This window comes from Haliotis cracherodii, unplaced genomic scaffold, assembly GCF_022045235.1.
Source record: "Haliotis cracherodii isolate W230 unplaced genomic scaffold, xgHalCrac1.p SCAF_25, whole genome shotgun sequence".
Classification (NCBI taxonomy): Eukaryota; Metazoa; Mollusca; class Gastropoda; order Lepetellida; family Haliotidae; genus Haliotis; species Haliotis cracherodii.
The window spans coordinates 4,032,127-4,050,031 of NW_027266281.1; the positions used below are offsets into that span (position 1 = coordinate 4,032,127).

Below are 17,905 nucleotides of genomic sequence, written 5' to 3' on the forward strand. Positions count from 1 at the left end.
CCGCTTTTTAGCAATATTCCATCAATATCATGGCGGGGGACACCAGAAATGGGCTTCACACATTGTACCCATGTTGGGAATCGAACCCGGGTCTTCGGCGTGACGAGCGAACGCTTTAACCAATCAGCTATCTGACCGCCCCTCCGTACAGATTCACATCATAGATCTATCCAACTTCAATTCGAGGTGCTCTGACGTCAGCACTTACGAAAAGGGAGCTCTTTTCAACGAATTGTCAAAGGATAGGTTTTCAATAGACTATTTAGGCTGAAATTTGATTGTTAAAACGAACAAATGTCCAGCTTGGCACTCAAGGGGTTAAAATTTGGGAACTATATGTAAATGAGAATCTTGCGTGCCCGGAGACTTTAGAAAATTGGAATCTTTGTAAAACGGTTTTGTGTTAAATATTATTGTTTAATCACGTTTGTATACACGCAACGAATAAATATTATTGATGTGAGTGTATTGTCATTTTGTTTCTTTTTTAACATATACCCAACCTGATACAAAACAGTCAACTAACCTTGTGATATTCGCTGCAAGAGGTTAAAGGTATTCTTATCACTGCAAATTAACACGAATATACACTCATACTGTAAGTAGGTCAAGGGTCAGATGCATTCGGGCAGTGTTTGAAGTAAAATGCTCGAATTTCAACTCGTGAAATAGTCGTTCGTTGGTTTCTCCTGTAATTACAAATACTCTGAATAAGGCATAATAGACACATTCTTTGGAAGACATCCCCTCTCCGACTTTAATTTCTCGTGCAAAACACAGTATTCTCCCACCGAATATCATGTTTCCCACTTGATTTTGTTTTAACACACAGAGGTGAAGTTTCCAGCTAACACCCCATGCTCTGAATTAATTTCCAATAGTTATCAAATTGACTTCCAAGTTATCAGGCAACGACCATTCCGTTGGCTAGCTATCGCGGTATTATAATATGTAATTAGCAAACAATGGTTACATGGTCAGTTTGAAGTTAAAACTATCATGAAATATTACACAATGATTTTGCAAATTCATGCTTTGCAAAGGATATGGTTGTAAATTTCACACAGGCGAATTGGTGTTTTTTCATATAATTAATGTTGTTCTTTTACAAAATTATATTCTGATATTCTTAGTATTCATCATGCCTTTATTGAATAGCATGTGTATAGTAACTCATACCATATGTGAACTTTCTACAACGGAGTGGAGCTGTGGTTAACCAACCCCCTCCATTCATAAGCAGGCTCACGATAAATGGCATGTGGTGACCTCAATTTCAGGAGGCTCTCTAGTCAGTATATCACAAAACAGCGACACGAACAAAACAAGGTGTTATGTGTATAACATATACCAACTCATTCGGAGTGTTGTAAAATAAACCTCACTTGTTACCATATAAGCAATATGATCTACTGTTAGATGCGTCGTCAACTGTGTACATAGTACACTAACTAAATATGGAAATAGTACTATGCCCATTGAGCGTTGTAAAGAAAGTGATCACGTGACTCCCCAGCGAATATGTACTTGGTGAAGCTTGCGTTGAATTGATCATCGGGTTATCTTCCTGACCAGACAGAGGACACAATACACCAAACGATTAATCGTAAGGTTTTAAAAAGCTAATCATGCTAAATTCAGAATATTCTAACTTTATCTCGAGTCATAGAAATGTAACATGACAAGGGTTAACTAACACGATGCTAAGATCACCTTTTTAAAACCTTAAGATTAATCGTAACTGTTTTGTAAAAAGAGATAAAAAAAGACAATATAAGAATACATTGATCGATGTCTGACTTTATTAAAGAGCACATAGGTAAAGGTAACTACATCACTATGTCTCTTCATTATGATGGTTCTTCAATGGGACGTCATTTGTGGTGCACACATCCTGGAACAAAGGGAACATTGAATTTGTACTTGTACTCTTTTTTTTCCTAAATGAGAATTCGTTGGACTCATGATAACATAATAAACTCAATCAAGGTTTTTTTCATACACATCATACATCATGCAGAAACAGACTATAACATCTACAGCCAGGAATCACAATGCCACAGCATGTACCCAAAAGTTGTGCGCCGCTCGCACAACAAAGTATAGTCTGTATTAGAAATCACTTTGTTACATTTCATAAAAAGTGAATTTTCATAAAATCACTATGAGTATTCTATTTCTTGCTTTGTAAAATGTTTAACGAGTGATGTTTTATCAACAACAACAAAAACAACAACAAAAAGAAGAAGAATTATATCTGATTTCTGTTGGGTATTAAACTCTACAAATGGATTAGTTAAATAAGAATCTGTTTTAAGTTTAAGTGTTAAATAATCTGAATTATTTTGCCAAAAGCATGGTGTACAAATGCATACATAACATTACAAAAATGCTTTACACAAATATGCATTAGAGGTAGACAGATGAGAAAGAAAGAAAACAGATTTCAATGTAACTAATTACATATTGGTAAATAATTTGTAAAAATATTTTGATTAAAATTATTACTCACCTAAGACGACTCTGACACAGCAGCACGTGACCTCCATTCTCCTCATTCATTCCGTCTTCAATACTGTCAGCAAGGTTAGAGTGAAAATGTCAGTCATTCAACACGACCGTTGAGTTTTATAACACATATGGACATAGATCACACTCTTATTCCTGGGCTGATAATCTCAGCAGACGCAGCCCCCCCGAATGAGCATGGAGAAAAGGTGCAAAAAGGCGGCAAAATTCAGTCGCAATAACATTCCATTTCGCCTGCGATGTCAAGTTTCCATATGAGGATATTCATTACTATCCATTGTTCTTTGATAATGTAAGTAAATTGCATCTGGTCAGTTGACCCTGTATTCATCTAATTCACCTGATACATCACTTATACATTTACACATTAATGAGTTATCTTGCATATTAATGAGGGATTGGTGACCTAAGTTTCCATATAAGGATATTCATTACTATCCATTGTTCTTTGTTAATGAATGCTCAAGTAATCTTATCTCTCAGAAGTTATCCACTAAACTACATTATTTCACTCTATTTTTTCTCATGAAAATGATTCTGGGTATGGGTTAAACGAGTATTTTTCCATTGAAAAAAGGAAACTGAATCGACATTTTGAACTCCAAACATCTTTTAGAAAAAGAATGTAATTTTACAGTATTAAAACGTCTCAGACCAGACTGGCATACTTTGCAGTCTTCAACACACGGGTTTCGCGATACCGACTCTATATTTCTCAGAGCTGACCTCTTGGAGTCAAGACTGTTAACCCTTATTTTTTTATTTAGTTGTCATGGCAACTGAATGTTAAAAGGAACTTATAAGAGGTAACACTAGAAGAGTTAAGAACTGGACATGTGGTTTCTATGGAAATTCAACTCACACCCCTCTTTGCCACATGTGACAGTCATAACTACACGAAATACATGCATCAATGGAATATGTCTAACAATGACATTCCTTTCCCCGTGAATCACATTTGAACCTCGTAGTAGCCACTTCCATATAGGGACACTCATTACTATGCTTTGTTCTCACTTAATGAAGGACTCATTAACACATTTCCTTCTTGCATTGGAACAACAGACCTCTCATTACTCTTTCTGACCTGTGACGTCATGATTATATTTCACAATGAATGAGTTATTGCACTTATGGATCAACGTAGCCTGAGATGTGGAATGGTGCCTCATAGAACTGACTTGTAGGTCAGGCGCGAGATTCAAACCGAGGACACGTGACAGCCCGTGAGCGTTCATGGCAACGTCCGCCATCTTGTTTTTAGACACGTGTTGTTCTACGTTTAACGAATGGTGAAGTAATTAATTGCATCCGGTCAGTTGACCCTTAATGAATGTAATTGAATATCGGGAGATCTTTCTACATGCACCTGTTCCTGGGCATTTTTTTTTAATCCTACCACACATAGCCGGCCACCGAATGTGCACAGAGAAATGTCTTCAAAGCAAAAGGTTCAAATGTTAACCACATGTTCTCGCGCCAAAATGGTCTCACAATGACATTCCATTCTGCGTGAGTCAAGATCCAACCCAACCCCGGTCGTAGTATCATGTCCATATAGGGACATTCATTACTATCCCGTGTTCTACGGTTAACGAATGGTCAAGTCATTAATTGCATGATTGCATTTGGTCAGTTGACCCTTTATTAACCTAATTGACCTATGACGTCATGCATACATTTGCATATTAATGAGTTATTCTGCATATTAATGAGGCAATGACGTTGACAACACCCCACCCCACCCCAAAGGTCAAGGTTATGTGACGTCATCAGTCACGTGAGGTTACTAGGTGCACTTATGACGTCATCAAATGAGGGGGGTGAGGGGGGATAGTTATCCAAAGTTATCTACTCACATTAAAAGTCACATTACATCATTTTAAGCAGAATTATTCTTTGAAAGGTCTACCCTTTGGCTGAAAAATACTAAATCGATTGAACACACAAGGGAGTAGAGTTGAATACCTAACGAATCTTCAGTGAATCGAAACTTTTGGATATAGTCTTCATGGATCACAAACATACCTGATTGTAAATATTTTAGCCATACCATAATTTGAAACATGTTTGTTATTGCCTCAAATATGTTGTATAAAATTATGATAAAATTAACTTGAAATATTGTTAAATATTAGGCGTGTGGTGTCTGACAGGTATGGTTAAATTTGGCTACAGAGTTTGTTGCAATGGTTTGCTTAATACACCCAAGGTCATATCACTGACCCAAGACTCCCGAGCACTGACCCACCACTCCCCATAACTAGCCCACCACTCCCCATCACTGACCCACCACTCCTCATCACTGAACAATCACTCCTCATCACTGAACAATCACTCCTCATTACTGGCCCATCACTCCTCATCACTGGCCCATCACTCCTCAACACTGAGCAACCACTCCTCATCACTGACCCACAACTCCCCATCACTGACTCACCACTCCCCATCACTGACCCACCGCTCCTCATCACTGACCCACAACACCTCATCACTGACCCACAACTCCCCATCACTGACTCACCACTCCCCATCACTGACCCACCGCTCCTCATCACTGACCCACAACACCTCATCACTGACCCACAACACCTCATCACTGACCCACAACACCTCATCACTGACTCACAACTCCCCATCACTGACCCACAACACCTCATCACTGACTCACCACACACCATCACTGACCCACCACTCACCATCACTGACTCACCACTCCCCATCACTGACCCACAACTCCCCATCACTGACCCACAGCTCCTCATCACTGACCCACAACACCTCATCACTGACCCACAACACCTCATCACTGACCCACAACACATCATCATTGACTCACCACACCCCATCACTGAACCAGCAACTCACCATCACTGACCCATCGCCCCTGACTTCCCAAATTCGCAACATGTATTATGAAGTTATATCACTACTGAGTTACAATGAGCTACCACTCACCACCAAGGTTAACCAAAGTCTCACCGTCGTGAACACTGGCTCGCCTGGATCGTGCAGGGTTGTGCAATCGAACGCAAACAGCATCAGGTTATTGAGCGATGGTTTATTTTTTTTAATTTGCATCCAACAAACCAGGACAGCCTGAGTGCCTGCCTTAAATCTAGAGGTAATATATAAACATCAAGGTGCACTCTGTCCAACTTTAACATCTACTGTGTATTCCAGTGATGCCTTCGACTAGGGACAGGAGAACAACAATTTTCAAAATGAAATACTTGTGAGCTCACAGGTTGCAGATGAATGTGCTGAGGGATTGATATTTTTTTAAAATACAATGATTTATTATCAACATAATGAATGATGATTACTGCATGGTGAGTTATTACTTTTTTTTGAACGAAGTGTCACAAGATACACATGCTTGTAAAATTAATATGCTTCACATAGCGTATGGTACATGGTCTGTAGCTGTTATACATCAGGTGTTGAGACTGACAGGGAATAAATAACAAGGATTTGCACCAGTAGTGGATGTGAATGTTCTGTAGCTGTTATTCATCAGGCGTGGAGACTGACAGGGAATAACAAGGATGTGCACCAGTAGTGGATGTGTATGTTCTGTAGCTGTTATACATCAGGCGTGGAGACTGACAGGGAATAACAAGGATGTGCACCAGTAGTGGATGTGTATGTTCTGTAGCTGTTATTCACCAGGCGTGGAGACTGACAGGGAATAACAAGGATGTGCACCAGTAGTGAATGTGTATGTTCTGTAGCTGTTATACATCAGGTGTTGAAACTGGCAGGGGATAACAAGGCGGACACCAGAAATACGTTTCACTTTTTGGGAAAAATATGAGGATTTAAATCTACTTTTTTCCACGTTTTTGCATGACGTTTACCTTTGAATCGGCCAAGTGTTGCTGCTTTATTTGAATCGCTATTGAGTATTTTAGCTCACTTGGTTCGAAGGACCAACGTGAGCTAATGCCACACCGTGCCGTCTGTCGAAATTAACTAAATTTGACTGGAAGCATCCCTAGGTGGGGGGAATCAAAATGGTACAAATGGTGGGGCTGACCCCCCAAGGGGCTGTGAGGCGGGGCCAAATAGAGGTACATTGGCTGTATTGCTTTAAGCGACTTCTCTGGAACGAGGGTATAGATATCAACCATATTTGTTTGGAAGAATTCCCCGGGAGTGAGGATTCAAATAGGGGTAATTTGGCGTTATTGCTTCTTCTCTGGAACTCAGAGATGGACATCAACCATATTTTGTTGGAAGTATTCTCAGGTGATAGGAATTCACAATTGTACAAATGAACTGATTGCGTAAATATCCAGGTGAGCGACACTGGCGATGTGGGCCTCTTGTTTTGTTATTGGAATAGGGCCGCCTCCGTGGTCTAGAGCGGGGAGCGGAAGGTCCGGGGTTTGATCCCCGGCAGTGTCATACCAAAAGACGTTAAAAGATGGTTCTTGTTGTTACCCTGTCTGGCGCTCGGCATTAAGGGGCTAAACCAAGGACTGGTCGGCATGGTATCTCAGTGAACTAGCACTATAAATCGCCATCATTCCGGACTAATAAAAGCAGCCGCACGCACGCACGCACGCACACACACACACGTCGCTATATAAGTGCAATAATCTTAGTCACGACGTTAAACCCCATTTCACCTCACCTGTTATTGGAATGCAATTTTTCTTGCTATCGCTGGCACCAGTCAAAGCTGCCCACTATGATAGGTGACCACAACCATGCTTGGAGTTCAAATGGCAACCGACTGACCATTTTGTTTATAAACAAGTGATGACTTCAGTGACAATGAATAAACACTTACCCCAGCTAATTATTAATGCTTTGTCAATTTGAATTCTAATTCGTATCAACTATCATATAATTGGTACAGTAGGAATGTAAGGGGGAAGTTGGCTGATTTTATTCAACTGGTTCCATTGTTGGTACGCCACGCACGTTTAGCGCGATTTAGTTTAGGTAGACAGGAACCCAGTCTAGTGATTTCATGTTAGCCTGCAATCTCGATCCAATCTGATTAATCAAAGAAAAGGGTAAATTTCAGAGCTCGAGAAGAGCTGTTTATTTGCGTAAAATACGCATCAAATAAACTGAAGTACGCAGACAAATCCAATCCTAGCGTATCAACAACACAACAAAAACTACAAATATGCTCTTTAAATAAAGTTTATGCTTATGTCATAACTATTATATAAAACGATTGCATATGTTACAACTGTTAGATAACATGATTGTGTATCAGCCGGTCGCCAAATTCACTTAACGCCAGTTACATTCGGAAAAGCGTTTGCAACAAACAAACTAGATGCCAAATGAAAAGCACATCGTGCCTCATCAGTATACATTATACATATTTTCTCCCATAACAGGGCTTGATCTTCAATCGCCAGCAGCCGTTTATTCGCAGTGGTTTATTTTTATTCACCTGATCTGATTGGCTGTCTGAGAGTGAAGAGCTGTGTCATCGCGTTTTGATTGGCTGGCTAAAAATAATTGACGCCACTATTTTCGGATCGGGGACTCGTCTGCTACAGGAAATCCCCAGCTGTCAAAACATTACGGTAGTGATGATGTTTCCATCTCCCTAAGTTGGTGACCGAGAGTAAATTTATGGGGGAGGAAGGTGTGCGATATGTAGAGATTTTTCAGAGAATTTCGGCTTCCCAATGTACGAGATTCAGTTGCAGAAAGAAGGTAACCGAAGCGAGATACCGCATCGATATCACGGCACCAGGTGATCAACTCCGGTACATTCTTTACAGGGCGTTTTCAAGACTGATAAAACAGCTAAAGAAACAGTTGATTAACTCATGTAAAACTACTGCTAAAATAGTGTACAAACCATATTGTTTTTGTTATTTTTAAAATATATAACCATCAACCACATAAGACATTTCACGTTATAACGAAGCTTTGATCTTGAGCCGATCGGTCAAAAATATATTTCATAGTTATATTAAAAGAATCAAGACTTAAATTTCATATTTGAAGAAAATAAACACGCAAATCATTTGGATCCCAAGCAATACTCAATGTTAATGCAGGAAGCGATCAATCTTTGCCGGATGGATCGTACGTCTCACAACCAAGATATTTTGCAACCACAGCAGTTGTTTCCCCTTTCTACAGGTGGAGTTTATCCAGATCAATATAATTAATTAATTGTTGCCTTTAATTATTTGGTGTTTTGGGATTTTTTTAACATGAAGAATTCAATTATTTAAACGTACTATCTCAGGACAATTAATGAAACTCACTTTCTATCACCACGTTGAAACTTGAATGTATTAAGTCATACCTAGATCTATGTAAACTCAAGTATGTAATATATGTATTTATATTTTGATTTCTAATAGGGAGCAGACAAACTGATGAAGATTAAGATGGTGAGCACCAATCAACCTCATTAGGTGTTTTTTGCAATATTTTTTTTTTCAACAATGATTTACATTTATGCATCTTAAAATATATTTTGTCTTTTAGATACGATGATATAATCTCAAAATTAATTTCATATTATTATTTTTAGGTAGAAATTCAATATTACAGTTTATTATTTTCAGAATTAACAGACAATAAAGAGTATTAAAGACATGTAGAATTATGTTTGTCTCAAGTATGTTCTTTAAACAAACCATCTACTATTTACCATGTTTACTGAAAAAACCCACACTTCTTTAATAATGCAATTGTCATTAGCAGATGAAGAGCCCAAATATGCATAGCTAGCTTAATTTTAATGATAATTATTTAGCATTTCTTGGGGTGATAAACTGGTCAAATGACAAAATAAGAAATGTATTTTTTATGTATTATTCCCCCATTACAAGGTTTACAGTGGTCTATGTTTTCACATAATCTATTGGCTGCCTCAGAATGGAAAGCTGTGTCGCTGGTAAGAAAAACTCAAATTTATGGGTGATGAAGAAATAACCAACAGTACGCGGGATTGTGCGAGGTGACTTTCGATGATTCGCGGATCGTATATACATAAATGTGACATGTAAGTAATCAGAAACATTCTGACAATCTGTTTACTGTTATTTGTTGTTGTTATATTTCCATTGAAACCAACGGAAATAGTCAGAAATACCGTTGTCAAGGCATCACACAGGACGGTAGCTTTGAAAATATCAAATGATAGCAATGTGTCTATTTTCAGTTCCCTAATTCGTCCTATAATTCTCTTCCCATGCATATTCTGAACGAATGGACGAATGGATAGCTCAAAATAGGGGTAAAATAAATCACTATAAAATCTGTATTTTGCTTTGTTTACATTTCAAACAAGTGCAGTTTTTCGAGCACAGCGTTGTTTTCACACCTAACTTATTTTCCTTGATTTTATCTAGGCAGTTTGTATTGGTGACAGAGACCATGTGTCATTGATTCTAAAATGTATGAGAAATTCAAGGATGTATGTATCGCAGCTGAGTTTGAAATACAAGTAATGTTACACGCGTCTCATTTCCGGTACACGTGAAACGTGATTTTGTAAACACTATCTAATATGGCGGAAACATCACAGTATACAAAACTGTGAAGTGTATCTGCGTGTCTGATGTATTTTGAATTTTATTCGACTTCAACGCAAGGTTTGAAGAGGAGAGACATATATGTCCCTCTGTCATCCTGCCCCTGGGTATAAAAAAACAACAACAAATAACCAAAACCCTATCTATAGCTCTGAATTCATCTGGGAAATCTGGTCAGTCGTAAGACGAGAGTGTAAAGAAGGTGTCGCGTGCTGGGAAGTAGCCTGATTGAAATGGTGAAATGGGAGAGAGAAAAAAAATATCTCGCCAATCAGAAATATTTCTTTTTAAAGTTTAGCAGCAATAATATGCAACACATCTCTATAGAAACAGATATATTTTGCCTTTGTTAAACTATATCGCCCACATGAGTGCTGTACTTGCATATGTTGTGAAGCCAGCATTGTGCCGCCCTGTGAATTACCGATATGGTATTTAGCAGAGAAAACAGCCGGCAGCTTTAGTGTTTAGACCTTAGCCGGAATGCCGTGACGTCATCGATTAATTAAAAATTGATGACGTATAATTGACACAGAAATATATAACGACATGTATGAATATATCACGAGATGCAGTGCTTAAAATACCAATGACACATCATCTCTATTTACCCTTAGTCGACAATGTTCCAAACACAACAAATGCCAAAATGTCTGAAAACGTTTTTACAAGTTTTATATTGACATCCAAAAACAACAAACAGTTTCACGTAAATAAAAACATATTTATACACGACGACGTGAACGGCAAACCACGCCACTGTCACGTCACCTCCACTGACGTCACTGAGCGCCTTGGGACACGAGGAGATCCGCCACTTGCCTATGTCTCCTGTGTCTCGCCAGGTCCAACGCTGACATCCCAGTGCTGTCCCTGGCGTTGATGTCAACCACGTTCAGAGACAGCACGAACCTCGCCGTCTCGAAATCTCCTCCCATACCGACATAGTGAAGGATGTTGCGATCGTCATCGTTCACCAGTGACGCATCAGCTCCTTACATAACAGGAACTCCACCATGTATTTGTGTCCCACTCCTGCTGCCCACATCACCGGTGTTAGGCCCCACAAATACCTACAGTTAACGTCGATGTTCAGAGACAGGAGCCACTTCACCTCCTCCAGGTTCCCCTTCTCGCTGGCCCCAAAGAGGTCCGCGCAGTCTGCTGGTGATGGAGTCGCTGTAACACAAAGTAAACTCTCTACACATCCACACATCTTCGTCATACATCTACATTGTTCACACCTCAAAGTGTTGACACGTGACACGGTACGTTATCAAACGCTTGCAACATGGCTGATAATACAAGGATCAAGGGGAAGGACGACAGCTGGTTCATGTAATCAAGGATTATGTGGTCAATGTTTAAAATCTTTCTGTTACATCCAGTTGTTGTAACATTATTCTGTGTGTGGCTGGAGAGTGTCAACGTTTGATGAACTGAGCTTTATGAGATGATACTGTCAGTACAATTGCTGTTTGGAAATATTAGGATAATAAGACATGACATTGGTTTATGTCAGTCTGTTTGTTTGTTGTCAGTGGTTGACAACATGAGCACCGATCGACACAACTGGGATACGATAACATGCAAGAAGCAAGTCAGAACCCACACGGGTCTATACCCCAGCTTGTTAATTGTTAGAGTGATGAAAGTGTGGGTTTTCTACCTGCTGGGTTCTCCCACCTACCCTGTGTAGCAGGCATTCTTGTTGTCGTCACTGATGTCCTCGCGGCCCGACTCAGATCACGCAAAGCTGAAACACAGAACATGCTGTTCAGAAAACTATACAAACCACATAAGCAATATACATACAATATGTTCGAAAAAGTTTATGTATTTAAAATGTTGACTGATGAATACAATTTCAAAAGCATTCATCTTAGTAGAGGTATAAATATAAGGTCGTCTGACTATCCACGGGTGCTGAGGTTTTCAGATTATGTTACTGAACAGTGGGTGGAGAGTGATGGCCGCAGCATGTGGAACCACTTCGAGACAGTGGGTTCCAGAACCACAAACAATTTGGAAGGCTGGCATTGGAAGCTAGGCAATCGGGCTTAGCCATCCAAATATATTCAAATCCATTAACATTATGAAAAAGAACAGTGTTATGTAGAGTCACGGCTCCTGCAAATCCAGGCTGGTGGGAAACTTCCTCCAAAGAGGAGGAAGTTGACGGGGCTCAAGTCTGTGGCAAGTGAATTTAAATGTATGTGAAGTGTAAATAATTCATTTAATATCTTACTTTAAGTTTATATATTTTGTATGTATGAACAAATGTATGATTTGTAATGTATGCTGTATGTACATGAGAAATAAAATAACAAAAGCCATGTTGCCCTCTTTTAAATCCCTTTTTAATCCTCATAATCCCTCTATTGTACACTTGTCAGTAATGGTTGGGTAATGTTTAACCCAGAACAATAGGTGCCGGAAAACCGAGGTGTCCACAGCTAAAATGTTACGGGTCTACCTGTCTCCGGACGGGGCTCCCAAGGTCAAAATCACAAGTTTTAATCCGCTTAACATAGCATTGTTGGCCGGCCATCTCTTGAGCGATGTTACCATGCAGCAAACGCTGTTTCATATTAATTAGTGAGAGATGTTATTCGATATTTAAATTAGCGTTTTAGTGTATGGCATGGAAATCATGGCAGCTTAGCTGACAAACAAAATGGCTGCCGCTAAAAAAGAATCACTATTGATCCTGTGCTTTGTTTTCTATAATCTACAGTAATCGTGACTTTCTCTAGTATAAATTGCAACAGTTGCAATAGTAATTATGAAAACGTGTGTCTGCGTAGTCCAGTCTCCAATCAGAAATTTTTGGAGTCAGTTTTATGTAAGATCTCATGATCAATCCAGTTACTAACCATGGCCACTGTTAGTTATTTGCGCAAACATATCAGATGAAATAAACATACAATACATTCTCGTTTAGTAGAAACCTTTAAGTAGAATGAGACCCTGATGTAGAGACCTTCCTTTGTCCCGGGCATGCTCACTATACAATTATCGTGGACATGAGATGTGTTATTTATTTTTCTAAGTAACCTTTCTTCATTCATTGTGACCAGTTATAAAGTGTGTATGACTAATGTATTGCCAGATTTTTACAACAGATGAAAACAAACCATTTTCACTAATATAACTAACTCTACACAATTAACAACGTCCTCAATAGATTATAGGAACGCATTTCTGTTAACATTACCGTTTTTACCGCAATGAATATTCCAAAGCTTCATTTAGCATATTTTCAGTTAGGGTTGGCATCTTTGCGGACTGAGTGGGGGATGACGAGACATTTCATCTCAACACTAATATATACACGTAGCTCCAAATATGTTTTAAATTCCATCATACAGAAAATTGTTAACCCAATTATTACTGCTTGACGGTGTATGTCAAAGGTACAAAATTATTTCAAGCGAGTCATGTAAATCTGTAAGCCACACGTTGAGGTGCCCTATACACACCATCATGACATGTCCTGTAAATCCTATGTTTACATGCCCAGTTAACTCTTTGCTGACATGCTCAGTAAGACCTATGCTGACATGCCCTGTAAACCCTATCTCGATATGCTCAGTAAGTCTTATCTTGACATGCCCTGTAAACCCTATCTTGACATGCTATCTAAGGCCTATGTTGACATGCCCATGAAAAGATGTTCTGTAAGCCACATTGTTGACATGCCAAACAGACCCTATGTCGACATGTTGACATGCCCATAAGCCCTATGTTGCCATGCTCTGTAAGCCCCAGTGTTGCCATGCTCTGTAAACCTCATGTTGACATGCCCTGTAAACCCTATGTCGATATGCTCTGTATGTCATATGTTAACATACACTGTTAACCCTATGTCGACATGCCCAGTAAACCCTATGTCAAAATGCTCTGTAAATCTGCTGTCATTTTTAATGCTACATACATTTTTTTAAATGAGCTTAATCTACGATCTCCACGTTTAAACATAGAAAGTTTAGACACACTTTTAAAGGCTGAAGAAGGCATATCTTTTGCATGAATTCGATTGATTGAAATTCAAGACATACATATATGCTTTTTTTCAAAGGAAATAATATATTTCAAACATCTATCGCATGGCATGTTAAGGGAGACGGTTGTAAATTCAGCGACAAAACTGTTTCCCTAATCATAAGAAATCTCTGCTAAAAGTCTCACCTCCTGCAGCACCAGGAAACATAGGGGGCGATGTAGACAGCAACGTTTCATTAACATCGTTCTCTTTAATCCCTTCTCTCATCACAAAGCTTGTCTTCAGCGCCATTATGTCCTCTGTAAGACCAGTGATTCTTTGCTCTGAATCATGCAGACCATCAATGGTCCGATTTAAGTGATTGTTTAAACTCTGAATGTCAGAACTTAACTTTTTCTGAATTCCCCGCAAGCACTCCCTGTGTGATTGGATATCATTGGTGAGTCGTTCCACCGCTGGGGTCATCTTCACACAGCTTGTATTCAGTGTCATCAGATCCTGTCTTAGAGCAGTGTTCACCATCTTTGCATCACGAAGACCAGCTACCGTCTCTTTCAGCTGCAGCTGTAAACTATGGACGTTTTTGGTCTGCTCGCTATGTAGTTTTACAAGACTTTCTTTGAATGTGTCTCTTTCTCGTTCAACATGCCTGAACTGCTGCGTTTCTGCCTGAAGTTGTGTCTTCGTGTTGCGTACAGTTGCTTTCAGATTGTTGACTTCATCCAGAACACTTCCGCTAATAATATCCTTAATGTAACCTTCTTTCAGAATGCCAGTAATCGCTTGTTTCACTAGACCCTTCATAAAGGCAGGAATGAACGTGTAAGTTAAGCTCTCTGTCAGTGATGACTCCAACGTGCTAAATTTATAATTAATTTTAGTCTCAAGATCAACAGCTGTTTGTTCCCAAGCGTTGATCTCTCCCTCTAGTAGCTTCGGTTGGCCAGTGAAAGCTGTCAAACTGGTGTCAGCGTGTACGTCACTGACACCACACAACGACACAAGACCGATGACTATTACTGTTGATACCGTCTCCATGGCGCAGTTTACTGTATACGGCTGCACTGATGCGGGATATATATACCATGGTCCGACTCAAGTGTTTGGCCGAAAGCCAGCTCAGGGAAACAGACGCTCTATAAGTACTTGTCTGTACATGAGGCATCATTACAGCAAACATGACTAACAACTTCATGAGAGTATTGTGTTTGATACACGGAATACTTCGGACGTCTGCGAATTTGTATTGTAAACAGGCTGCGCGAAACACACTCAAAAATATCGTGTACTTTAATAGACAGTACATATTTACATTCGCTCAAATACTTTATCGTTGATCCAACAAACACTCTGATTTACTAAAACATCCTATAAAAGAATGTCAGCTTGAACCGTTTGACTTTGCAAGGATTAAGATTTAGTTCAGTTTACATGAATTGTATCAGAGCATTAGTGATTGCAGAAAGTCCCCGATTAGGCAAGTTGAGTTCATGGCAAGCCAAGTCGATGTCAGTGTGACCTTACACGGGAACCACAGTTAGAAAAAAATAAGACAGGTCATAATAGTTTATGTAAATAAAAAACTCGGCCTCTACGTGCTTGTAAATAAATGTCATCTCCACTGACATAAATTCTTCCATCTGCTCAGAAAAGTTGGAATTAGATTTCTCCTGTGAACATGATTCTTTTTCAGGTGAATAATTGACATGCCTATGCATGCGTTTGTTACGGGTTCAACTTGTGGGGCTCATCGTTTCGCGAACACCTGGTATCATGACTATTTGATAGTGATTCATAAACACATGCTCATGATATAGTCTGAATCGTACAATCGACTCTTATTTCTTATGAATATGGAAAGGGTTTTGTGGCATTCATGTTCCTTGATTGTAACAACTCATGTGCCTCAATTTGTAAAAGTGTTCTTTTCCTCTACGCCAATCTATTATTTTCATAGGTCAGGCAGTTTTAATGTGAAGTTTAAACAGCTAAGAAGTATATTTACTGTTATAAAATTCTCTAAGTATTTATATTACACAAAGAATAGCATTTCTCACTGTTTGTACCCAGTATGTATGCGGGAGAACACCGTTCCCACCTTTATGATATATTTGTTTGTAATCAGTATGTATGCCGTAGGACACTGTTCCAACCTTTGTGAGATGTATGTGTGTAGTCTGTATGTATGCGGGACGCTGTTCCCACCTTTGAGATATATATGTGTGTAGCCTTTGTGAGATATATATGTCCAGCCTTTATGAATGCGGGCCACTGTTCCCACCTTTGTGAGATATATATGTTTGTAGCCTTTGAGAGATATATGTGTGTAGCCTGTATGTATGCGGGACATTGTTCCCACCTTTGTGAGATATATATGAGTAGCATTTGTTAGATATAAGTGTGTAGCCTGTATGAATGCGGGACAAGGTTCCTACTTTTGTGAGATATGTGTGTGTTTCAAATATGTATGTGGGACACTGTTCCCACCTTTGTGAGTTACATTTGTGTAGCCTGTATGTGTGCTGGACAATGTTCCCACCTTTGTGGGATATATATGTGTATCCTGTATGTATGCGGGACACTGTTCCCACCTTTGTCAGATATATGTGTGTTGCCTGTATGTTTGCGGGACACTGTTCCCACCCTTGTGAGATATAAATCCACAATCCACAACTAAAAATAGCAGCTTAAACAAACAGGTTCAACCCACTACTTAAACGCACCGTTTCAACCCATACCTGAAACCCACAGTTTCAACCCATAGCTTCAACTGAATCCATCAGCTAAAACCAACAGCTTCAACCCACAGTTGAAAGCAACAGCTTCAACCCACAACTGAAACCAACAGCTTCAACCCACGACCAGCGGCGTCAACCCATCAGTAAAACCCACACTCCACAACTGAAACCCACAGCTTCAACCCACAACTGAAATTCCAAACCTACAGCGGAAACCCAAAACCCACACACCACAACAGAAACCCACAGCATCAACCAGCAACAGACAACTGAAACCAACAAACCTCAACTGAAACCCACAACCCACAGCTTCAACCCACAACTGAAACCCACAATCCATACCTTCAAACCACAACTGAAACCCAAACCTAAAGCTTCAATCTACAAGTGAAACACACAATCCCCTACTGAAACCCACAGCTTCAACCCACAACTAAACCCCACAGGATCAAGCCAAAGGTTCAACCTACAGCTTCAACCAACAACTGAAACCCACAATCAACAACTGCAACCCACAGCTTCAAGCCACAACTAAAACGCGCAGCTTCAACCAACAGTTGCAACCCACAACTGAAACCCACAATCCACAGCTTCAACCGACAACTGAAATCAACAACTGAAACCCACAACCACAACTAAAATCCATTACCCACAGCTTCAACCTATAACAGAAACCCAAAACTGAAACCCACAACCCACAGCTTCAACCTACAACTGAAACCCACAATCCACAGCTTCAACCTACAACTGAAACCCAAAACTAAAACCCACAACCCACAGCTTCAACCCCAAACTGAAACCGACAGCTTCAACACAGAACTGAAAACAACAGCTTAAACCAACAGATTCAACACCCAACTGAAACGCACAGTTTCAACTCACAACTGAACCACACAAACCACAACTGAAACTCACAGCTTCAACCCACAACTGAACCACACAAACCACAACTGCAACCAATAACTTCAACCAACACCTGAAACCCAAAACCCACAACTGAAACCCACAATCCACAACTGTAACCAACAGCTTCAACCAACAACTGAAACCCGCAGCTTCTATTCACATATGAAACTCACAGCTTCAACCCACAACTGAAACCC

At 39.7% G+C, this 17,905-nt stretch overlaps 1 pseudogene; it reads right to left on the bottom strand.

Moving 5' to 3' along the window:
- Positions 1–10,797: 10,797 nt before the first annotated feature.
- Positions 10,798–15,102, bottom strand: LOC139472814 (uncharacterized; annotated as a pseudogene).
- Between the last annotated feature and the right edge of the window lie 2,803 nt (positions 15,103–17,905).